The 26,926-nt window shown below is 39.8% G+C and overlaps 1 protein-coding gene and 1 non-coding gene across 5 annotated transcripts in view; one reads left to right on the top strand and one right to left on the bottom strand.

Annotated features, from left to right (window-relative positions):
- The window catches only part of CORO2B (coronin 2B), a 1,242,233-nt gene that overhangs the window by 632,278 nt on the left and 583,029 nt on the right, over positions 1-26,926 (bottom strand). The gene's annotated exons all lie outside the window — the stretch shown is intronic.
- On the top strand, positions 16,422-16,494 carry TRNAI-AAU. The gene has a single exon. It is a non-coding gene; the product is annotated as a tRNA-Ile (tRNA).

The following is a 26,926-nucleotide window of genomic DNA, read 5'->3' as shown; positions in this document are numbered from 1 at the left end:
TGAAGCAAGCTAGTAATGTATAAAAGTGTGTAGGTGTATGCATGAGTGTGCAGGAACATCCACCAGAATGGTTGTTGTGTCTTTCGGCTTTTCCCGGTTAGGGGTCGCCACAGCGGAACTCCGGTCCGCTAATGATTGGTAGTTGATTTTTACATGCCGGGTTACCAGCTCTGATGCACAACCTTCAACAAAGGTATGCCCATTCACGCATGTCTCCACGCAGAAGACGCTCTAGCTGAGAATCGAACCGGACAGCATCTTACTGTGAGGCGACAATGCTACCAAAATGGGGGAATTATATCAATACTACATGGTAGTAGCAGCATGAAAAAATGTGTGTTTTGCACATATGTAATAATGCATGTGATGTTTATCTAAGTGCCTTGTGTAATGGTAGTGTTATAAAAAGGGTCTTTTAAGGCAAAGGTGTAGGGTTAGTGTTAGGAGCAGGGGCAGGGTTAGGGTTACGGTTTGATGTAGTACTAAGGTATGCAGTCCCCCACCCACCTTATTAATGCTCGCTAACTCTAACCCTCATCCTTGTTCTTGTACCTAACAATGCACCTTATCTTAGAAAAACCCTTTCCGTAAAACTATTGCTACTCAGACAAATATGGTGTGCATGTGGTGTTGGGGATTTTATCATAAGATATCAAAAGGAAAATGTTTTCCTTTTTCAATCTTCTTGGTTTTCATTATGTTGGGATTTCAGTAAGTGTACTTTTAGAAATGCCAGCATCAATGTTCTGTCATTCAGTGTTTGCTCACTTTGATGATTTACTATAATCTTACACACATACGCGCGCGCACACACACACACACACACACATACACACACACACACACATATATGTTACATCAAGAGAACTATCATTGAGTTCCATTCTGTCTCTCATCAGTTCGTCAAACCCCATAACATTGACTTTCAGAAGAAATACAAAAAAGAGGGTTTGTTCTCACATCCTGCATGTCTATATATCTTAACTCCAAGATAACGCAGGAGTGGAAAAAAGGAAAATCTGCCAAACCCCAGTGTTGTACAATCTCATTCAAACAGCCCTCAAATAATCAGTGTACCTACTAGTCCAGTAGAACTCTGATTGGTCAGAAATGGGGTCCGAATGGAGAGATGATAAGTCAGCAAGCAAAGGACAGTAGTATTGCTGAAACTGAATTCATCCTCAAGTCTTGGTGAGTACCTTCACAAGATCTCAACAAGACAACACTGATATACAGCCTGTATTTTATATAGCATACAGCATGGACAGAAGTAGGTCAAAAATTAAAAACAATAGCTGGGTGCACAAGACCCAGGATAAAAAAGTGCCCAATCCTGGAAGATGCACTGGTGCCAGGACTTGAAAAAAATCACAGTTTGGAATCCTCACAATACGGAAACATTCCTACAGTGAGGCCAGGCCCAGGGGAAGGATGGCCCCCTGTTGTAGAAGGAAGTAGCGATCCACAAAAATCACAAAAACTGATAGCCAAAGAAGAGCCATAAAGACGATAAAGTGGACTGTTGAGGAAAGAAAGAACTTATGTATTGTTAGTTGTACACAACAAGCCTAGAATTTCCAGAAACAATAGATACAAAAAGACTAAGAGAGAAATTAGAGGAAAGAAAAAGACTTCCACAAGAAAGCTTCAAATAAATAATTGTGATCATTAACACAACAGATTTGTGAAAAGCATTATATAGACCAAGAAACATTGATCTGTTTAGAAAAAGAAGCATCCAAGGAGGTGCAAAAATATAAACAACAAAATCTAGAGATTTTTGAAAGGTATAAAAAAGAAATATGGACATGGGAAAGAAAGAGAGATTTGATATGGTGCAATATTTATGCAAAGTTGAAAGCCAAATTAATCAATACAGAAAAGGAAGGCCCAAAGAAATTTGAAGAGAAATACAGGCAAAGGCATCCAGATATGAAAAATTTCACAATAAAAATATCACAATGAGGGAACACATTAAAGGAGATTAGTAAAGTAGATGTTAAACAATTAGAAGCTGAAGTTATGGAATGCCTGCAAAGTAAAGGATTTGGCATAGAAAGTCTAACACAGGTTACATCACAGCATGATGGAACAAGTCCCCAAAGTAAGGAGAAACAGGACGATCAGGAGACATCTGAAGAAGAAATATGGACAAAAGAAAAGAAAGGAGATTTAATATGGTGTAATATTTATGCAAAGGAGAAAGCAAAGCTAATCAATACAAAAAGAGTAGCACTAAAGAAATTTGAAGAGAAATACAGGCAAAGGAATCTGGACATGGAAAACAATACAGAAAATAAGAAGACAAAGAGGAAAAGTAGAAAAGAAGATTAGTAATGGAGAAATTAAAGAAATAAAAACTGAGGATATGGAGTACTTGCGAAGTGAAGGATTTAGTGTATAAAATCTAACTCAGAAAACACCACAGCAGATAGAGTAGTGGACATCCAAATTAAGGAGAAGCCAGTAGAACAGGAAACAACTGATCAGTCACCATATAAAGATATTTTGGAGACTTCCACAGGAAACCATTATAAACTTTCAGTTGGAGCTGGACAGCAAGTGAAGGACTAGGAAATTGTGGCAACTCTGACACAGTCAACGTTGAGGAGAGATAGGCCAGTGAGTTCCCATATGACAGAGCAATGGATAGCACAGGATGAAATTGAAGAGAATGTGCCACAGGAAGATGCTGTGGAACTTTCTATAGAGCACCTGCAGGAAATGGAGAACAAAAAATGTGTCCTCAGTTTAGAAGAAAATGAGCCAAGAGAAGAGTTGCTTGATTTAACAGAGATAGATAGACATATTAAGATCAATGAAAGAAATAGACTGGAGAAGGTCAATAAAACCCAAAAAGTTAGAAGTTTGATAAAACAAATGAACACAGTAATTAGGACTGTCCATAGAGATCCATCCGATATAACAGAAGTAAACAGAATATATTACTGTACAGCTAATTTAATAACAGATAAAGTTCTACCACAAGAACACAGGGTAGTAAAGGAAAGGAAGGGGAGAAGTCAAATACCATCATGGATGTATTGAATAGATAAAACAATAAAGCAATTAAGACAAGAAGTGTCACTGTTAGAAGAGTATAGAAGAGGGAACAGAGCAACAAAAATTCTGAGAAAGATAGATGTGATAAAAGCAACACACAGTATTAGGACAGATTAGTATCTATTTGAAATAACAAACTAAAAATCTCAGCACAGGCAGAAAAACTTAGAAGATATGCAAATAAATATAAAGGAAAAGTACAAAATAAACAATTTATTGATGACCCCAAAAAGTTCTACAGAGAATTGGGAAACAAGGTAAAAGGAATTGACAGACCAGCCAAAAAAGAAGAAATAGATACATTTTGGAGAAATATCTATGAAGATCCTGTGGAACATAACAAAGATGCTAAACAGATGGAAGAAGTAAAAGAAAGAATAATAAATTCAAATGTACAGGATATGAAATGGGATGAAGTAACGGCCAGAGAGATTGAAATAAAGTTAAGAAAAGCCTCCAAATGGAAAACCCCAGGCCCAGATGCAGTACCTAATTTCTGGCTAAAAGTATTAACATCTTAGTCTGAAGATTTAGCCATGAGTAAGCACTATTTATATGCACACTCTGAACAGACACCAGCCTGGTTAACAACAGGTAAAACAATGCTCCTACTTAAGAGTGAACCTGTAAGTTATCCTAAAAATTATAGGCCAATAATTTGCCTTCCGATGACGTATAAACTATACACCGGAATTGACGCCGACAGAGTTTATAGTCATTTAGAAGAAAACTCAATCATGGCAATAAAACAAAAGGGTAATAAAAGAAGGTCATATGGAACAAAGGATCATTTGTTGCTAAATAAGGTCATAATAGAAAACTGTAAAAAGAGGAAGAATCTAAGTATGGCATGGATTGACTACAAAAAAGTATTTGACAGTATCCCACATTCATGGATAAAAGAGGGCTTAAAAATGTATAGGATACACCTTACAATTATCGATTACATTACAGTGACCATGAAACAGTGGCAGACCACTTTGTAATTAAGCCATGATAAAGGACAGGTTATTATTCCAGGGATAAAAATTCAAAGGGGGATATTCCAGGGGTGACTCCCTGTCACTGCTGCTATTCTGTCTTGCCATTAATGCATTCAGCTGTCTACTCAACATATTAGGTCATGGCTCTAATTTGGCTCCTAGAAATCAACAAAGTGTAAAGACTTGTCATATTCTTTTTGTAGATGATTTAAAACTGTATAGCTCATCAGATGAGGAATTGAAAGCACAACTGCACGTGGTTAAAACTTTTTCGGATGACATAAGAATGTCATTTGGTCCTGATAAATGTGCAAAAGGAGCACTTAAAGCAGGAAAGCTGCAGCACCAAGAAAACATCAGTTTGGGACAGGAATGTGATATTAAAGAACTTGGGCAAGAGGGTGCGTATAAATATTTGGGAATTGATGAAGGATCAACAATAAAACATGAACAAATGTGAAGAAAACTCAATAAGGAATATTTTAGGCTTACATTTATACATATACATCTTTATACATCTAGGAACAAAGTCCATGTTATAAACCAATTTAAACTTACAGCTTTGGAGTGATTTATTGGTCCCAAAATGTGTTGGACAGGTTAGACAGGAAAACAAGAAGGATGCTTCATGTTCATCAAATGATCTATAAAAATCAGTGCATACCAAGATTATATATCCCATGTTCTGAAGGAGGTATGGGCCTCCTCGAAATTGATTACATGTATAGATCCACAATTGTGGGACTGCACACATATCTGTTGACTTCACAAGACCCAAATGTAGTGAAAGTTCTTAAACATGAGAAGCAAAAGTCTAAGATGACTTCCTTGCTTAGTTTAGCAGAAGCATATCAGCATCAAGCAGGAACGGAAATCAAACTAGAAGTAGATAAAAATTAGGCAGCAACTAAATTTGCCAAAAAACAAAAGAAAGATTATAAGGTGAAGGATCAGATGAGAAGGCAAGAAATGTGAAAAATGCATCAATATAGCTGCAAGTATAGGAAACTCTTGGAGCAACGTTATATTGATCAGGATCAAATGCAGGAATGGTTAATGAGAGGTGAATTTAAAACAAAAGATAAAAGGATAATATCGGCGGCCCAGGATATGGACTATGTACACATTGATTTTGAACAGCTGGGAGAAATGGACAAATGTAGGTTTTGTAAAACAGAATGGGAAACAGTTGCACATCTTGTAGCTAGTTGTGATATATTAACGGAAGAAGGAAAGGCATAATAAAGTGGCAAGACTTTTGCACTGGGGATTGTGTAAACATTATGGTACTGAAGTGGCTGAAAAACATTGGAAACATGAGCCACAAAGCATCTTAGAAAATGATGTTTACATCACATGGGATCACCCACTACCAACAGTTCAAAAAATAAACATGAGAAAACCAGATATAGTGGTCCATGGAAAGAAAACAAAAGTAGCATTGATTAATGAAACTGCCAGTGACTAAAGTGTCTTACATACAGAAAGACACAAAGTCATAAAATACCAGAATGTGCAGGCAGAAATGAGGGCAATGTGGAAGAAGTATACCCAGGCAGTTCCAGTAATAGTAGGGGCAACAGGTCTTATAAAAAAGAATTTACATGTGACTCCATATGAATTGCAGAAGGAGTCATTACTGGGCACATTGTGGTGCTGCAATGAGCACTTTTGGCTAAAATAAAAGACTGAAATAATATTAATTTCATGAACTTTAGTTGTACTTTTACTTAGGAATGGGGTCCATTCCTGTCACGGTATTAGAAACTCAAAAGACTTGGAGAAATTAAAAAAGTCAGAATAAGCGAGTGATGTACTGTATATATGTATACATAGATTTACATATATATATATATATATATATATATATATATTATATATATATATATATATATATATATATATATATATATATAAGTATACACACACACACACACACACACACACACACACACACACACACACACACACACACACACACACACATTATATCAACATAACTGTCATTGAGTTCCACTCTGTCTATCACCATTTTGTCAAGTCCAATGACATTGACTCTCACTACAAATACAAAAATAGTACTTGTCCTCACAACTTTCATCTCTGTAGAGTCTAACTCCAAGATACCAAGATAGTCCTAATTTAGGCTGCCTATGTCCCAGTTCTGCTGGGTTTACATTACAGGGCTGCATTTTTTCTTATGAGTTGATCTTCTAGGGTCAGACTATTTTTTCCTTCTGATTAAATCAAACTTGCAGCATTGGTGTTGTTTTCTTTTAACAACGTTAATTTGCTACAGACAGGAGGCACACCAACTCAAAAAGGAACTGGAGAACCACACACTGTTAGGAAGAAATAGTATTCAGTTTGTTCAGAAACATTTTCCTAATTAAAAAAAAAGAAAAAAGAAAAAAGAAAAAAAAACAGTCTTGGAATTGCCATTCAGAAGGCTGAGGAGGTAGATCCAGGGGGAGGAGCCATTTCAAACAGTAATGCTGATAATGCACTTGGAACTTTAGGTAGATGCAGCTCTGATCTTAAAACCCACTTAGTACTGAACACTGAATTACAGAATTTCCAGCTTATTGACCAAGGAATGCAGGTTAGTACTGGAAAAGATTTGCTCATACCTGCAGTGAAATCTTTCCTTATTTTTACTACAGCCGGCACAGACACAAGGACAGAAAAATAACACTCCGTTTACTACAAAAATCTGCAGGTTTAACATTCATCCCATCAGGAAAATCCTCTGCTTTACCAATATAAAGACTAGGGGGCTCCATCTTATCGCGTAACCTCAAACTAACTTCTAAACTGTGAAACTCGAGGCACTGACCCATTTTAGTCATGAAACTAAAACTCAGGAAAAGCTCTCAGTCCCTTTATCCACCTGCAATTTCCCTAGTTCTTACAGTTTCCCCATCTTATTTGAAACTATTATTAAGGCCTTCTTTATTTGAGGTTATTGTCGCCTCACAGTAAGACGCTGTCCGGTTCGATTCTCATCTAGAGCGTCTTCTGCGTGGAGACATGCGTGAATGGGCATATCTTCGTTGAAGGTTGTGCATCAGGGCTGGTAACACGGCACGTAAAAATCAACTACCAATCATTAGCGGACCGGAGTTCCACTGTGGCGACCCCTAATGAAAAGCTGAAAGACACAAACAAATTAAGGCCCTTTCTATTGCCAGCCATAAGACTGAATCTAGCTCCAGTCATTTTTAGATAGCTTTAGAGCAGGTTGAGTTGCATCTGGCTAGTGTTTCAGATGAATGAAATAAGAAGTCATAGCTTCAACCAGATGCAAAACCGAGAAAAATACTTTTTATGAAGCATCTCCCATGTGTGACTTCACCTCAATACTTTTAAGCATCCTAGCTTCGCATTCAAACAGCTATGCAGAATACTGAAAAAAAAAAAAAAACTTTGAAATCACTGCCTGCAGATTAAGAGAGGCCCCTAGCAGTGATTCTGAATGAAATGTACTTGATGGCTTGTAAGCTTGCACTCTTCACAGCCAACTAATGGTAGGGCAGTTGTTGCCAAATGCACCCGTAATACTGGTGTTACGTGGGCATTACAATACTGCCTCTGCAATGCAATGGCTCTTCTAGGTTCTAAACAGTTTTTGTGGGTTCTAGATGTGCCTGATACTTTGGCCTGCATGAAGAATAGAACCGTACTGCACTGAACTGAATATAAAATAATTCAAGTGAACATGATAGATTTGACAACTACAGCATGGTCCATGCTACACACTTGTGTACTGCTGCATGCCACAGTTGCATATTGTCTTCTATGTAATACTCTTATAATGCTGCATTACTTCCATCTGTACTGCAACTTTTACTGAGTGTAAAAAAGAGCCATATAAATCAGTCTGCCTTCTTGTTAAATAAATAAATAAAATATCAGTCACCCTATCTAACAATAAAATAATTAAAAAAACAAAACAAAACAAAAAAACAGCTGAGTCAGTCATATGGCTTGCTTATAGACCGTGGAAATACAATACATTAATGTCTTCTTCTATGCATTACTTTAAACTTGTACACTAGTCTTTAAAGCAATACATAAAATAATCTATTGCATTGCATTTTCACTGCTCTCACTATGTATAAGCAAGTCATTTTTTTCTGGCTCTGATTGTCTTGTAATTCTTTAGCAGGAAGACCTCAGAAGTGATTAATGTTTTATATAACAAGTAGTTGAATGTGTGTTTTGGTCAGTTCTACTTTAGTGGACTACAGTGCTGGGGGAAAAGACCCTAATTTAGGCTGCCTATGCTCCAGTTACAATGGGTTTACTTTACAGGGCTGCATTTATTTTATATGAGTTGATCTTGTAGACTGTCTTTTCCTTCTGACTAAGTCAAACTTGCATCATCGTTGGTGTTTCCTTCGAATAAGAGTCATTTGCATGTTCTAGTTTGCACCTCTATTACATAAAAGAGAGGAGGCAAAGGAAGGTTTAAGCTGGGGTGGTGTAGTGTAGCTGGCCAAACAAGAATGCAGCTCTTATAGACCATCCCAGAATATCATGTCAGTGGATTTGTAGACCCGAGTGTTGTGTAATTTAAAAGGGTGATATTTCAAAGTAGAATGGTGCAAAGTTTGATTTTAGAACAGAAGATCATTTATTGTGCTTTTTTTACTGTTGAAGATAAAGCAGTTTTCAGAAAGCTCTTTGAAATGATAATGATTAATCAGATGTAAGGGCATGCCTGTAAGCAGTCTCTCATGGCACTGATTTCTGGAGGTAATGACATTGGAACAAACAAGAACAGCATGCAGCTGAAAAGAGCTGCATCTCAGCAGGGCTTTAACACAGAGGTTTCTAGCTGTAAGGGTGTTTCAGCATAAATATCACAACTTGGCACTGTGGAAAGCATTCATGGAATGCTGTCTCTTTGTTAATCATACAATAGATAAGACGTAGGGAGCATTGTAGGGAAAAGGATTCAGAATAACAACTTTTTTGAGCTACAATGTGAAACTGCATTTCTGAATAAAAGATGTGCATGTAATGTTGCGTTAGAAGAGTCAAACTGGATAAGGTCAAAGAAGACAGAAATCTCTGACACTCAGATACATCTGCCTGACATTATGGTACAAGAGAATAACTATCTAACTCAGTGATGGCAAATCTTTTGTGCCAGGAGCTTTTGAAACGCCAAACCCAAAATAATTCAGTGCACTTCACATGAGCAAAGAATGCAAAAGCAGTGTCTTTGGTAAGTCAGGTGTCGGTCATGTCACACAAAAGGTCGTGGCATGTGCCATCTTTGACAAGTGTGTCATAGGTTTGCCATCACTGAATTCTAACCCATGCAGTAAGTTGGATGCTACAATAATGAAATGCATAAGGAAAGATTTCTCTGTTCTACTGGATGCAGAAGAGATGACTGCCTACCTAGAAAGCTGAATTGTGCCCCAAACTGGTGATGTAAGAGGACATGTGCAGTCACTTCAACATAATTATATTAGTTCATAGGTTCATAGGTAGGTACTAGGCTATCTGCCCAAGGGCATTTATAAGCCTAGCCAGAGTGTGTCGGCATTCGCCGCCCCATTGATTAATTAACTGAGCCTCTGTCAAGCAGAGCCAATGAAGTGATCCCAGGGGTGTATTTTCTGTTACCCATCCACTTGTCAAGGCTTCTCTTGAAGAGTGTTAGTGAGGGGCTCTGCCTAATGCAGTTAGAAATTTTGTTCCAAAGCATGGGGAGCCTCTGTGACAGGAATCTATCCCTCCAGCATGTTCTATTTATTGTTGTGGTGAGGTTTAGCTCACTAGAGCGCGTGGCCCGCAGTGACTTGGATTTCTTTAGGTGGAGCATGTCCATCAATTCTGAGTTGGACATGGCTTTGTAAGTCAGGCAGAGATCACCTCTGAGTAAGCGATATGCCACTGAGTACAGCCAGAGTTTTTTCAGTCAGGCTGCATAGGACATATGTTTGAGGCCAGTAATCCTCTTGGTGAGGTGCTTTTGTGGTCTTTCCAGCTGTTGGAAGTATCTTGTGAGGTACATCCCAAATGGGGCATTGTACTCTATGATGGGTCTGATGAGTGACAAGTAGAGGGGCACTATAACCTCTTTATTTCTAGATGCAAACCCTTAGTAATTAGATGGGCCACATAGAAAGATTTCCTAACTACTTTGGCAATATGATTGTCAAAGGAGAGATTGCTATCTACTTGGGTCCCCATATCTCTTATTACCTCTTCTGTATTAAGGGGGCTGCCACCTATGTGGTAATTTGTGGGTGTTTTGTTTTTCCCAAACAAGATGACTATGCATTTTTTGGCATTTAGCTTGAGGCCATGACTTTGACACTAGGTGTCTGTCTCAGTAAGGCCTTTTTGAAGGATGTCCGTGTCAGCCAAAGGGTCAGTTATGGCTCCCAGTTTGCAGTCATCGACGAACTTGGTTAGCCATAGTCCTCCTGTGTTTGTCTGTATTTCTGAGAAATATATGCCGAACAGTAGGGGTCCCAGAACTGAGCTTTGTGGGACACCACTTGTGACTGATTTAGAGTCGGACCTAGAGCCCGCTATTCGTACCGTGTGAGTTCTGTCTGTAAGCCAGTTGGCAACCCATTTTGTGATGTAGGGGTTTATGTTCAGGCTGGTGAGTTTTTCTATAATACCCGAGTGAGGAATGGTGTCAAACGCCTTGGTGAGATCAAGGTATGCTGTGTGAACCACCTTTCCCTCGTCTATGGCCTTGGTGACTGTCTCGAAGAAGTCAACCAGGTTTAGTAGGCATGATCTGCCCTTAACAAAGCTGAACTGGGTCAGATCAGGTGTTTGGAGGTTCCCAATGTCTTTGTTAATGAGTTCCATGATGATGCGCTCCATAGCCTTGCAGACCAGGCTAGTCAGGCTTATGGGGCGATAGTTACCAGAGTCAGCTGTGGCCCCTCCTTTGTGGATCAGAATAACCATTGCTGTGTGCCATTCTATGGGCACATAGCCTGTGGAGAGGCTGAGGTTGAATAGCGTGTTTAGGTGGGGGGTTAGTTCGTTCTGTAGTTCATGCAGGATGCAGCCTGGGACTCCATCTGGCTGCATTGATGCTGTGTTTTTGGCTTTTGAAAGGGCTGTTTTCATCTGTGCTTCTGTGATTTCCGGGACACTACACTTTTCCGGTATTGTTGTAGGCCCTTTTGAAGGTGAGAGGGAGGTGAAGTCTGCACTGAATCTATCTGTCAGGATGTTGGCAATATCAGTGGGTTCAGTATATTTTGTGCTATTTTGCACTAGCTCAGAGCATATCTACGAGTTGCCACTTAGATTCTTGACATAGTTAAAGAAGGCTTTGTGGTTATCTTTTGAATCCTTGGCTATTTTTCTTTCGAAGTTAGCCTTGGATGATTTTATGAGGGACCTTAGTTTCTTACTGATACTGATCAGGGATGGCTTTCCTTCTTGAGATTTGCTTTTTTTCTGAATTAGTTTCCTCCTTCTGTTGTATAACCTGTTTATGGCAGGGGTCCACCAGACTGGTTTCCTTCTCTTAGGGGAGTGATTCTTGGTTTTGCTAGGGATGGCATGATCCATGCATCCTTGTAGGTGCTCATAGAGTGCAATTGTAAAGGATTCTGCATCTTGGGCAGTGTTATCCTTTAGCGTGGGGACTGTGAAACTTACCACCTCTGCTTTAAGTAAGGTGACGTTTGCTTTAGAAAATTTTTTCACTGTGGTTTCCTTGGTTGGGGGTGGTGGTGGGTTGTGGACATCCAGGGTGATTAGTTTATGGTATGATCTAACCAGTGATGGGTTGACCTCCGGTACCGAACACCTGTCGCCCATGTTGGTGATGACCAGGTCCAATATGTTGTGGCCTCTGGTAGGGGAGTTTACCAGCTGATCCAGGACATTTGAGTTGATAAATTCCAGGAAGCACTGAGCCTAGGAGTTTGTACTCAAGTAGTTTTCCAAGTTAATGGTAGGGTAACTGAAATCACCCAATATCAGGGTGTTCAGTAGGACCTTCATGTTTTCCAGTGTCTCCAGAAAGGCGGAGTGGTGGTCCTGGGTCATGGAGGGTGATCTGTAGCAGGCCACAATTTGGATTGCAGATTTGCCCGATGTTAGTTGCACATGGATGATCTCACAGGTATCATGCTGTGCCACTAACCTGGAGGTGTGGGTATCCTTGATGAATATGGATACACCCCCTCCTTCCATCTGGCCATTTGCATGGTATTAATGGTTCTGTCTAAGAATGGGTTGCATTTTTTCAGTTACCTGAAGATGAGAGTTGATGCTTATTAATAGCTTGATTTACTACTTCAGTCATTAGGTAAGATTGCATATGACTGGTCATATTTTGTACATTTCCCACTTTAATGGGTAGGACAAATTGAATGATATCAGCACGATACCTCTGAGATTATCCATGTGCAACTAACATCGGGCAAATCTGCAATGCAATCACTTCCTGCCATGCCCCCGGTTGACATCTTGGTAAAACATGTAGTACCCAACTCCTTTATCTCACCTGTTTTGCATCACACAGCATTGGCAATATTGTTAAATTATTTGACAGGCCATATTTTGTACATTTCCCACTTTAATGGGTAGGACATATTGAATGATATCAGGAAGTAGGAGAAAGGACCCACCTACTAAAAAAAGACATCCTGGGGTTGGGCACAAAATAAAGCTTAAGAGGAAGTCATGAACGTGAAATGAAAAGAAGCAGACTTCAGCTTTTATCTTTATTTTATTTTATTTCAGCTTAATTTTATTTTTATGTATGCTTGGAAACACTAAGACTCCCAGTTTCATGAAACCAAGTAAAACATGATTCATACAAAACAGTAACACAAGTCAGATGCAGAATACATTTTAAATAACTTTTAAAGCATACAGACATTCAGTCTAGTCTACATAAATAAATATTTGGTTAACAAAACCATCCTAAAAGCGGTGAACTTTGAGGCGTAATTTTCTTGCATATAAGTTCCATTCAAGGAGACAATGAACTGATACGAGTAGATGTTGAGGAACATCTTACAAACAAAATTCTGCACTTTGTGTGGAAGTTGCCTATAATACTGTAATCACCATTATATCAGTTAGGTATTTATCCCTGTTTATTAAGGAGGGTTCCCCAAAATGGGAATATAAGAACAGTAATGTGTAAACAAAGAAGCAGTGCTCATAAATTACTAAAACGAATGATACATAGCAGCAGTCTCCCCACAAGAATGTAAACGAAGTCTATAATCAGACAATGACAACAGTAATGATTTACTTAACAGAATGCGCTCATCATTTTTATCACTAATTTTAACATATAAAACTATGCCAGCAACATATGCAATCTTACCTAATGACTGAAGTAGTAAATCAAGCTATTAATAAGCATCAACTCTCATCTTCAGGTAACTGAAAAAATGCAACCCATTCTTAGACAGAACCATTAATACCATACAAATGGCCAGATGGAAGAAGAGAAAAGAGGCAAATATTAATTTGAACCAGTAGCTTCACAATGTCAGGTTATAACTATTTTAAGTCTGTTGCATGGTCATTATGCATTCAGAAACAAAACAGATAATCAACATATGTTAATAAATCGAAATTTAAATTAAGATGACTAAAGGAATTTATTAATAAAGTGAGAAGAAAAGTTGACCTAAAATAGATCTTTGAGGGATTCCATAAGTAAACTTTGAGGCTGAAGAGTAACAGCCATTAACTCCAATGATATTAGTCCTACCTGTTAAGAAAAGCCAAAATAAGAGTTCAGTAAAATAGCCAAAATATCTTAAAGCTAACAAAACAGGAGAAGAAGAGTTGATTATGTGGTTTGTGATTACAGCATAAAACATTGCTGAGGGAAGATTGTATATTTATATTACTGACATTTTACTACATTGTAAGTTGAGTTATCTTACATGGTGTCTTCAGTTTTTAGGTCATGGGAGTCAAAGAAGAGGGAAAAGGTAGGTTTTATGTTTGTTTTTGGCCTTTTTCCTTGTCTCAGAGACTGTATCCCCTCAGATTACGTATATATAGTATTTAGGAGTGACAGGCCACATTTCTCTCAAACAGAAGGGTGACGGATCTTATCCCTGCAAGAACAGTTTCCTATACTATGGTGATATTTTGTTTGGCAACTGCTTGTGGGTTGCCTGTATTAGACGCTTGAGCTGAGTGTCTCTTAGAAATTTTAGTTACAATTACATGTGTCTCAACTAGACAGGGTACCATTAATCACAGTAAATCCAAATAAAACATGATCATGATTAAAAGAAAAGAACTGTTTGGAATAATCGACAAAAAGTGCTATGCTATAGGTATAAATATAGTTCATATGGTGACCCCTCCCATTCAAACTGTCAGTGTAGCAGTTTATTAAGTTTGCCTTCATGCTGATGATCTATTAGCAAATGATTATTCACAGACTAGTTTGCTAGCTGATGACTAATCCATTTTCTAAACTGAATTTTTATTGTCATTTCTATCCCTTAAAAAAATGGAATTAACAGAGAATGTTTCCATTCTGAGAAAAGAAATGGGCCACAAAATGGATGAACTGAAGATAACAGTTATGGGTAAAACCAGATAATCTATTCCAGTTTTAAGGCCTTGAGGACTTAACTAATATATTAATACAAGAAGAAAGGCATGCTTGCTGGGCAGATCAGTGATTGCAGAGGATGTGATGGAATGCCCTAAACATATAACATCTAATGATGTTTCTCTTCTGGTAAATTCAGCTCAGCTCTTGAGCTCTAGCTTAAAGTTGACAGTGTCCTTCAGACCAAAACGCAAATGTATTATCATGATGGGAAAAAAAGTTGCCAGGGAGCATCTAATAAAATTATCTTAAATATAGATAATGGGTTGCCAAAAATACACAAGAATCCTACCGAACCTGAGTTTAGACCTAATGTAGCAGGAGGGGGCTGGCTTACTAAGGCCATGCCCGTCTTTTTGGATAAACAACTTAAAAAAGTCCTAATATTAAGTGAGGTCATCCTCAAGGACACAGAACATTTCTTGAGGGACTTGTTTGTCGGTTTCAACAATAGATCGGTAAATAATGTTGACTACTTGGTTACATTGAATGCAGTGTCATTATTTACCAGCATTCCAAATCAAACAGGTATTGTGATGGCCAAAAATGCCATGCAAAGAAGTGGCTTATTTACCAGTGTGTTTTGTGATTGTCTGTGCTTGCTACTTGAAATACTGTTGGAGCATAACATCTTTTTGTTTCAAGGTAATTGTTATTGGCAGAGATCAGGTGTAGCTATGGGCACAAGTTGTGCCAATTCATATGCGAAAGTGGCCATGTCTGAATGGGAACATTTGAATGTGATTGGGAAATGGAATGAAAACATCATCCTATATCGACGTTTTGTCGATGACTTGTTTATTGCATGGAAGGCTGACAAGAAAAGCCTTGAGGATGCTGTTTGTCATCTCAATAATAGCAGTACATTTTTGAAATTTTCCATGACATGTTCCCCACTAGAAATGAGTTATTTGGATGTGAACATCAGGAAGGCTGAAGGAAGTATTAGTACCAGCATGCACAGAAAGAAATGTTATAGACCATCTTACTTACATAGGGATAGTATGCATCCCAAACACATTTTTGGTAACATAGTCACTGGACAAGCACTTAGAACATCAAGGTTGACAAGTGAAGATCATAATTTAGATAGGGGTTTATATGAGCTTAAAGCTGAATTTATTTCTAGGGGCTATAATGAAGTAGAACTAGAAGTGGCTTGTCACAAGGTTCGTAGTGAAAGGGAGGGGAGGAGCAGACCCTAATTTTCAGAAAATATTTCCACAAACAAAAAACATGTAGATCAAAGAAATATGTGTCCACCCATAGTGTTACCATATGCTAAAAGAGTGAAAGATATGAGAAATGTTATCATTAACAACTGGCATATTTTGGAGACAGACACTAGGTTCTCAGAATTCTTGGAAAGAGGTCCAAGATTTGTGTACAACAATATGAGGAATTTAAAACAAAGATTGTGTCTTCAGAGTGTAAAGGTTCCATCTATTTTGGGAACTTGTGGTACAACAAAGTGTAATCATTGTAATTTTTGTCAATTTATTTATGATTCCAGATATTTTCGGCACCCTGAAACATGTCACCTATGGAGCATCAGGGCTAGTGCCAGTTGCTCTACGAGGAACGTTGTTTATTTGGCTCACTGTTGTAGGTGTTTTAAATTTTATGCAGGGAAAACTAATAGAAGTCTTAAAGAAAGGATTAGGGATCATATTTATTGCACTTGCAAAGGCTATAAATATAGTGCTTTGGCCAAACACACTTTACAGACAAATGAAAATCACACTTTTTTGTTTTAAGTCTTACATGTTATACAAATTGGCCTTGTAGCTCAGGGGTTAGAGCACTGGTTTAATAAACCAGGGATCATGAGTTCAAATCCCATCAAGGCCTGCACCTGTCATGTAAAATATAAAAAAGTCCAAGTGGGAGGTTGGTATAATGGCTAAGGTGTTTACCTTATAGACAGAAGGTGCAGGGTTTGATTCATACATGGGAGTAATTGGCTAGGCTTAAAATAATCCACATGGGCAGTTAGCCTAGTATGAACCTATGAACATGATGATATGTGTGGTGGTGATATAAGAAACCATATTGAGGTGGCTGAATTAGAGTGGATTTTAAGGTTGGGTGCCCATCAGGCTATAGGTCTCAATGATAATGTACCCCTTAAACCTGTGCTGAAGGCACGGAGACTGAGGCACTAGGGGTCCACTAAATATATGTTCTTTAAATATATGCTCTATATATTTTATCAATACCTGCTGAGTGGTGCAGCACTTAGATATACTTTATGTATATATTTCTCAGTTATAGAATTACCGCAACTGCAGATGTTGCTTTATGAACATCATAGGCTGCTGCTAATATGTTTACTTGGAGGCAGTTGTTTATTTTGATTTAATTTTTTATTATTTTTTATTATATTATACTTATTATTGTCAGCAGTGATGTATTAATTTTATTATTTGAGTCACTTCTATAGGAATGATGTATTTATTAAGAAAGGTTTTTTATACAATACTAAATACTGTTTTAACATCATGAGTGATATGTTAAGGGACATATCCCTTTAAGGTGCAAGCACACTGAAGGTCATGTGATGTATTGTGTAGAATTCAAAAGGGCTTTGTTTGAAACGCTGTAACTGTCTGATGAAGCGGTCTTTTTAGAACCGTGAAAGCGCTTATGTATTTTCTGTCAGAATAAATTGCATTTTTTAACTTTTGTGGAATTCCAAGTACTTAATTCTCTCTACAAGACTTGCTTCTGCTGGCTGCTGGTATCTGGTTTTCACTATTACATAGCTGGACTGGTTTTTGTTTTAAATATAGATTTATTTATTTATACATTCATATATTTGGTTACCAAGTGTACAGCTATTGGCCTTTGGGAAGTTTGGCTATTTAACCATTTTTACCCAGGTGAGTGTTGTAATCTGAAACCCTTTCAACCCTCTTTAACCATGACAATATAGAAAACAAAATGGAAGTATTGTATATGAAAGCTAACTTTTTATTTTTATTTATGTCCTAAGTGGGTAGGCAAGCTGAGAGACTGTTACTTTTCAGTCATGACTAGCACCAAATAAGTAGCAACAACCAACCAGTTAATACAATGTCACTAGAACACTAAATAATAGCTAACATTAGACCTATTTCTAAGGTGTACTGCTAATACAGTAAAACATAGGGCAGGATTCATGAAGCCTCCGTGTAAGAGTTACAAGGCTTACACGGAGGCTGCAGTTAAACGGTGTGACGTCAGCATGCCATGCATATTCATGAGGGCATGCTGACTCACACCCAAGGCTAACACGATCCGTGTAAGAAAGTAGGGGGCGTGTCCATAGGGCGAGCCCTGCAAATGGACACGCCCCCAGAAGAGTAACAGTCCCGAAAGTAAACCCCCACGACAGAGAGTCCGCATAAATGTCAATAAACACAACACAACACATGCCCCCACAGACTATAAACATAAAATGAAAAAATGAACATGTTATATTTTTTATTATAAGTTGTAAAGATGTTTGCCCGTGAGTGCGCTAGTGTGCGCGGGCGTGCCCGTCGCTTAGCCACAGTTAGCAGTCAGTGGAAAAGCATATAAGATCTAAATATGAAAAGTAAGCCAAGAAGCAAAAGCGTAGTGGTAGAGACGGCGGCTGAAGAGGAGGCAGTCATGGTTCAAGCCCCCACAACATCAATTTTTATTTTTAGTGATATAAGCATGAAACAATTCCCTGACATATATGTACATGTATAAAATAATTTTTATGTAAAATGTAATGAAATGGGCCATGTATTATGAAGAATTGTGTGATAATAAAAAAAAAACAAATGTCAGAAGTGCCTATAGCTGAGCTACACTCTAACAAGCTAAGTATATCTGCCCGTAGGTGAGCAGTGGTTTAACAGGTGTAAAATGAGTGCCCGTGGTTGAGCAGAGTTCTAACACGCTGAAACTGTGTGCCCACAGCTGAGCTGAGCGTAATATGCATGCTGACAGCCAAATGACGCGTAAACCAACGTAACCCGTTTGCGCGGAGCTGCGCACCGTGCCAACAAGATAACCGGCGGGCAACGTTGAGCAAGCTGTATCAAAACTGCCTTTACACAGACACACCTTCTAGCCTGTGTAGACAGTCATAAAATATAAAAAGCAATGGCCAGGCTTGAACACAGGATACCATGCACCATAGTCAAAGTACTGAACCACTAAGCTATGACAGTTGCACTTAGAAATGCAGTAATAGCATATATATATAGGAATGAATGGAAAGAGAAGCATGACAAAGCAGGTTTTGTGAAGCTGATGCATTTCCAAAATGGCCAATCACAGATAAGTGCGGGAAAAACGGCATATATAAGCCCCATAGGCAGGAATACACAGCATAACTGATTGTGGAACCGATTTGCAGTCAGGATGGCAGGTGTAGGAGAGGGTAGTTGCTTCTGAGCACAGAGGTGGGGCATTGAGGAGTCCAAATATATGGTTTGGGTCCTCATCCATGATCATGAGGCCCAACTCATGCAGGGCCAGGTCCTGTGGGGAGCATATAGGGCTGAGGCATGGGACCGGTTGGCACATGATTTCACCAGTGCCACAGGAATACCAAGGACTGGTGAACAGGTCCGTCACCACCATGCGGACCTGAAGAGATGGAAGCAGGACCAACTGAACCGTTGGATCCAGGAGGCCCGGCAAATGCCCAACGCCCCACTACTGAGTAAGTTACATGTAATTATTTATGTAGAAAGTTAACCTAGCTGATATTATGGAGATGTGTATTCCAATATTACTTCATTTATATTGCAGCTGCAGGTGTCCGTTCTGCGAATCGTCGAGCCTATGCCGATAGGCTTGTGCAGTTGCGCCACCAGGCAGGTTAGTAATTCTCTCCCTGTAACTGTTAAAAAATATAAGTATGACAGCTTGCAAAAGAGTGCAGTGTAGTCACCTATTAATATAAAGTGCAAGTAACAGTGTAAGAGAGATTCTGCTAGTACTGTGTGATTACATAAGTGTGATGCAGCCTGTAATCCAAAAATAAAAATGAAACAAGTCTGAAATAAAGATGTTCCACCTGTAATATAATAGTACATAACCTGCAGCAGGCTGAAAATTACAGCTACACAAGCTGTGTAAAACACATGTGTGAAATATATCCCCGTTTAAATTCTGAAACATGACACAAGTGAGACTGTTGGAAAGGATTGTTATAACCAAGTAAAACATGTCAATAAAGCCTAGAATTAAGTACCATCCTGAATTGTAAAAATAAAACAAGTGAGAGTGTGAGAAAGAGGTATGAATCCACCAATAAAGTTGTAATAACTCCTGAATAAAGTATACTGCAGTCAGTACAGAATTAAATGAATGTGACAGGCATAACCAAACAGAGAAATGTGTGGAATAAAGTACTGAAGCTGGAATGTGTGTCCCACAATTTGAATATGTTGCTCTCAGTTTGCAACATGCAGATAGTATGGTCGTATGAAATACCAAACATCCACAGTTGTCTAGAGCCATATAAAGCAAATGTAGCAGGATGCTGTAGCTGAACAGAGCCAGATATGAATGTGTATGAATAAAAATGAAATGTATAGTGATGTAGCAGTAACATTCCTATCACCAACATGCATAAGTTTACACATAGGAAACTGTAGTCAGACCTGTAGTGTGTATATATTTGCAGCTAGTAGAAATGTACAGCATATGTATAGGTATTTGAAGTTGTTAATGAAATATTTCTTCACCCTACCCTATAACCATAAATAATCCATTCCACATGAAATGGGTATGTGTATTCACAATTAACTCCCCTGGACAATTGTCCTGTTGGGTCATACATATTTGCATGCACGTTGATGCATGTGCCCTGTTCATACATCCAAACCTGATGGCCTGTTGCCATCAATCAACCCTGCATGTTGTTGGATTGTGTACTGTTGTTCAAATTATGCATGTGTTATGCTTGCTGTTCAATGGCTTGAATTTATGGGTATTTGGTTAATGGGAATACTAATACATGCTGTTACAACTAATTGTGAATGGTATTGCACGTTACTAACCCAAACTGTCATTAAATAATGCAAAACATAGGACGACAGGGAAGGCGGGTTCCAGTGGACCCACCTCTCCCACCTCAGCTGACGAGTGCACCTGGCAGTAGTGCCCAGGCCGGACCCTCCTCTGGTGGCCCTGTGCCACCTGTGGGTGGAAGCACTGCAGGGGATGGGGCTCGTCCCCCCTCTGCAAGTGTGGCCGGAGGAGAACATCCACTCACCCTCCGTAGTGTCCGGACTGTGGTGTGTAGGGAGATCAAGCACGCTGTGCTTGGGCCCCTACATCAGCTTGAGGCACGGGTGGCACAACTCACAGGTGTGCCTGCTGCCCATCCTACACAGCCCCCAGCACAGCCCCGTCCTGGGCAGTGAAGGCACAGTGGCAACTGCCCATGGGTGGGGATCTCAGTTCCACTGTTGCCATCTGTGGGCTCATGGGCTCGAGATATCCAAACATCCGTCCCCGTCAATTGTGTAACCCCCCACATGTGTCATACACCACCCCTGTATGTGTCTTGTTTGTCTTGTCTGTTAACCTCCTACCTCCCCAGCTATACCGACTTCCTGTACCTGACATACCACTCTCACCTGAAAAAAAAAAAGGGCACTCTGTACCCACAAAAAAATTATGCCCCATACATAGCTGCCCATTTTGCACACATGTCTGCTGGACATGTAAACTGGCAATTACAATTGGCTGTACAACAAATATTATTGTCCTCACACCTCTCTCAGGGGTTGAAGGTTTCAAATTTCACACCAAATTACAAACATATGCACAGCTGTTGCTGACGAAGAAATGGGCAGCTATGGGCATTTCCTACATCCCTCCTGCAAAACCTGACCTTGTTTTCCTACTGTTCTACCCTCTTTGTGCCCCCTTTTTCACCACTTTCCTATCTCCCCATTTTCTTTTCTTTAAAAGAAAATAGCGCGGGTGTGCACAAGAGTAAGCACTTTTAAGCAGTAGTAAGCGGGAGTGCGCTTCTGTGCGCTTAGCTAAGCATGTGTGTGCAAAGCTAAGCAGCAGTGCGCATACATGACCTCCGTGCAAACCAGCGCTAACCTGCTTACAACTGCTTAAAAGTGCCTTAGTCACTCTGAATGACAAGGCCTGTAGTTTTCTCAGCAGCAAAATAAAATACCTCCTTCAGTGTCGAACCCAGGAAACACTAGTCTGCATGACTTACCACTAAGCCATGACTGCTATACAAGAACATTGTGCTGAAAGAAATATATCATAAATTAGTAGGAATTAATGTAAAGGGAATATAGCAAGTCTAGTACACAAAGCATGCCATGTATATTTACTGTCAAATCTAGTGGATTTGTAAAATAGTACTGTGTGATGATACACAGCCATGCTAGTTGGTAGCTAGTAGGTAATAATGTCACAGTAGCATCTGGCAAGCCACACACATACTCAGAGCAGGATAAACTCTGCCATAGTTGAATAGTTAAGAGCCCAGACATAGCAACTGTGACTGAGTTACAGGGATGTCCCTGATGTGAAAACAAATGTCAACTGTGCCCCAATGACACCCTGTGAAATGTACTAACAGTAGGCAGAAAGGTGTAACTACACATGCAATGGTAACTATGAATTACTGAAAGTATGCACCACTTGCACATCACAAATGGTGTAGTAATACATATGCTCAAAATAACCCACAGTCACAACTGCAGAATATTAGAATATTTCATTGGAGTATCCCACTGATATGTACTATTCCATGAGGCTGATAAAAGATGCACCTGAGAGTATCTGAGGCCTGCTCGGCAGCATGATCAAATACCCTTGTAAGTGTAAAGGCACACACCATGGCCAGACCACACTGCATGCAGTAACGCCATACCACAACAAACACATAGGGAATTGCTGCCCAAACAGATATAGCAAGCATTACAAGCTGTGAATGTAAATGGAAAATAGCAAAGCCATAGCAACACATTACAGGAAAGACACCTAGCAGGCATACAAGGAGTGAATGTAAAGGGCAAATAATGAAGCCATAGCAACAGATTGCAAGAGCCACTGCTATATACCAGTTACACCACAATCCCCACAGGAAAGCACACACACCCATACACACAGTATTTCTAGTCGTAGGTGTCAGGTTACATACACACGGAGAAGAGGACACTAGAGGAAGGAATACTCAGCTTACAGAACAACATGCATTGCAGTGTCTACAACACAGCCTGAAATATGAGAGACATACCAACCCTTACACTCATAGAACAGTGTCAACAGCAAACCAGCATGGTCCCCACCCTGATAATCTGAAAGGGCTACGCCTACCTAACAGACGTTTTTATAGCACTGTCCTGAAATCACAGTGAGAACTGCAATCACTACACAACAGGCTGCATGCAATTAGTAAACGCTGGCTAACAATTGGTGCAGAGGCCATCACATGGACATGTGCAGATACCTACAAAAGCATCCTGTACTCCCAGTCCACACATGCAATACTTTCATTGCACCCTCTGGAGGTAGAGACAGAGAGAGAGAGAGAGAGAGAAAGAAAGAGAAAGAGAAAGAGAAAGAGAAAGAGAAAGAGAAAGAGAAATAAAGAAATAAAAAAATAAAAAAAAACACTAACAACAAAACAAAGAGGTCGACAGCAGGCCAAATAACTGCAAGCCTACGCAAACAGCTGCAACAAACACAGGTAATGTAAAGTACTAGTATAATAGTCTACATACTGTGAACCCTCCAGATGTGTTATTGGTCTGTATCTATGTATATGAAGATGTGCATAGGGCCGGGGACATACTGCAACTGTCACTGAAGGCTCTACATATGTATGTGAAGGTAGCTATGTGCACATAGCAATGTAGGTTGTAGTGCAATGTACAAGTAGGTTGTACAGTAATGGATGTTCATAAGTACGTTACTGTGTGTATACATATGTGGAACTAAAAAGGAGTATATATATATATATATATATATATATCATGTGTCTACATATGTATATCGAGATATGTATGTCTATATATATATAATATGCATATGTGTATACATAGAGAGGGATGTAGAAATACATAGACATATATAGTTTCACAGTGTCATAGTATAGTACTGGGCTATCTGCACACAGTGTACAGAATAGATTTAGAAAATTGCGCCTCTGTATAGTAGTGACACAGTGAAGACCCCCTTACATAATAGCATTAGTTTACTGTGCCTCTGTCTAGTAGTGACACAGAGATGACCCCTGGTGTAAACCGATGATCTCCCATCCACTCGTCAAGAATTCACATGAAGAGAGTCAGTGAGGGTCTCAGCCTAACATGAACTGGGATCCTGTTCCACAGTATGGGAAGCCTCTGAGTTATGGATCTGTCCCTACAGCATGTCCTATTCATATTTGTGCTGAGGTTTAAATTTGTAGCTCTTGTGGTTCTGATGGATTTGGATTTTACGAGGTGGAACATGTCCATCAATTCCTGATTGGACATGGCCTTGTACGTCAGGCACAGATCACCACTAAGTAGGCCGTATGCTATGGAATAGAGCTGTAGTTTCTTTAGTCTGGCAGCATATGACATTTGCTGGAGACCCTTGATCCTCCTGGTGAGGTACTTATGGGGTCCCCTTAGCTGTTGCAAGTGCCAGGTGAGGTACATACCAAATGGGGCATAGTACACAGTCATGGGCCTGATAAGGGAGGAGTATAGGGGTACAATGACCTCCTTTGATCTGGATGTCAAATCCCTTCATGATAAGATGGGCAAGGTAGGAAGTCTATCCAACCACTTTGGCAACGTGGGTGTCAAATGAGAGGTCAGTATCGATTTGTGTCCCCAGGTCTCTGATTACTTTGTCTGTACTCAGTGGGTTACTGTCTGTGTGATAATATGTGGGTACCTTGTCTTTCCCAAAGGGTATGACTATATAGTATTTGTCATGCAGTTTAAGGCCATGACTCTGGCACCAGTTTTCGGTTTCAGTGAGGCCTTTCTGTGGAATGTATGTGTCAGCTGGTGTATCGACTATGGCGCCTAGTATGCAGTCATCTTTGAACATTGTCAGCCACTACCCTCCCATGTTTGCATCCACATCTGAGAAATAAATGCCGAACATGAGGGGCCCCAGGACAGAGACCTGTGGGACACCACTTTTGACTGGCTCTGAGTCTGACATGGCACCAGTAATTTTGACTGTAGGGTTTCTATCCGTTAGCCAGTTTGCAACCCATCTTGTGACATATGGATTTACATTTAAGCTGTTGAGCATGTCTATGATGCCAGAGTGGGGTATTGTGTCGAAAGCTTTAGCCAAATCCAGGTAGGCTGTATGGACTACTGTGCCCTCGTCAATGGCTCTAGTGACTGTTTTGAAAAGGTCAACCAGGTTCAAAAGGCAGGATCTGCCCTCTACAAAGCTGAACTGGGTGGGATCAAGTGTCTGTAAGTCCCCAATGTCTCTGTGTATGAGTTCCATAATGATTCTTTCCATAGCGTTGCAGACCAGACTGGTTAAGCTTATGGGGCGGTAGTTACCAGGGTCTGTAGAGGTGCCTCCTTTGTGGAGTGGGACTACTGTTGCTGTATGCCAGTGTACAGGTACATATGCTGTAGTAAGGCTATGGTTAAATAGCATTATATGTGCGGGTTTAGCTCCTCTTGGAGTTCACGTAGCACGCAACCTGCGATACCGTCGGGTCCCATTGATGCTGTGTTTATAGCTTTGCTGAGGGCGGTTCTCAGCTGGACAGCTGAGATGACAGGGAGGTTACAGTCAGCTGGGATAAGTAATTCCTCATTTGGGGGTGAGGGAGGGGAGAAATCTGCACTGAACCTGTCTGCCAGAATGTTGGCAATATCTGTGTGTTCAGTGTAGTTTTTGTCACTGTGAACTAACTCTGAACATATCTGAGGGTTTCCACCCAGGTGTCTAACATAGCAGAAGAAGGCCTTGTGGTTATCTGTAGTGTCCATAGCGATTTTCCTCTCAGTGTTGGCCTTGCATGTTTGTATGAGAGAACGTAGCTTTCTACTAGTGCTGATCAGAGATGCCTTATCTTTATGGAATTCTGCTCTGACGTGCAGTAGCTACCTTCTTTTGTTATACAATTTGTTCATGGCTGGGGTCCACCAGACAGGACGCCTGCCCTTGGTGGAGAGGGTCTTGGTTTTATTTGGGATTGCATGATCCATGCATTCTTGAAGATGTCCGTAGAAAGCATTTGTGAAGGAGTCTGCATTGTGGGATATGGTTTCCACTGGCCCAGTGGGCTTAAAGGATACCAACTCAGTTTTAAGAAGTGTAAAGTCGGCATTTGAGAGGTTTCTCACTGTAGTCTTTTGTGTTGTGGGGGAGGTGGAATATGTATATCCAGGTTGCTTAGTTAGTGGTCAGATGTGATTAGTGAGGGGTATACTTCCGGTGCGTAGCACATTGTCCCCATGTTTGTGATGATCAGGTCTAGTATATTATCTCCCCTTGTGGGAGAGGTGACTAGCTGTTCCATTGCATTTGACTTAGTGAATTCCGGGAACCTTGGGGCTAGGGTGTTTGGGCTAGAATAATGCACCCAGTGTATGTTAGGGTAGTTGAAGTCTCCCAATATGATGGTGTGTGGTGGGACATTCATATCCTCCAATGTCTTCAGGAAGGCTGACTGTGGTTCCTGAGATTGGGAGGGTGGTCTGTAACATGCTACCAGTTGTATAGCAGGTTTGCCTACGGTTATTTGCACCTGGATGGTCTCTGATGCTTCATGCATTGCCACTAACCTGGAAGTGTGGGTGTCCTTCATGAATATGGACACTCCCCCTCCCTTTTTGTTTTGGCCCAAGTTTTGGGGCCAAAAAGCATGATACGAGGTATAGCCTGGTACCGCTGGTGTACTCTCAGGAGCCTTGAACCAGGTTTCACTTACTGCACAGACATCGAGATTGATAGAATATGTATGTACAGATATATGTAATACACACATACATATATAGATATATGTAGATACATATACATATACAGACAGAGCTGACTGACAACAGATATGTCTGTATATGACTATCTCTCTCTCTGTCCCACCCCCTCTCACTCTCACTCTCCCTCTGTCTCTCTCTCTCTCTCTCTCTCTCCCCCTCTCTCCCCACATCTATATGTATATATCTATATCTATATCTATATATACATAATATATATATATATATATATATATATATATATATATATACAAACATATATATATATATATATATATATATATATATATATACATATATATATATATATATATATATATATA

Source organism: Protopterus annectens, chromosome 7.part0 (genome assembly GCF_019279795.1).
Source record: "Protopterus annectens isolate FY-2018-M chromosome 7.part0, PAN1.0, whole genome shotgun sequence".
In the NCBI taxonomy this organism is placed as follows: domain Eukaryota; kingdom Metazoa; phylum Chordata; order Ceratodontiformes; family Protopteridae; genus Protopterus; species Protopterus annectens.
This window is presented reverse-complemented; position numbering and strand designations above follow the sequence as displayed.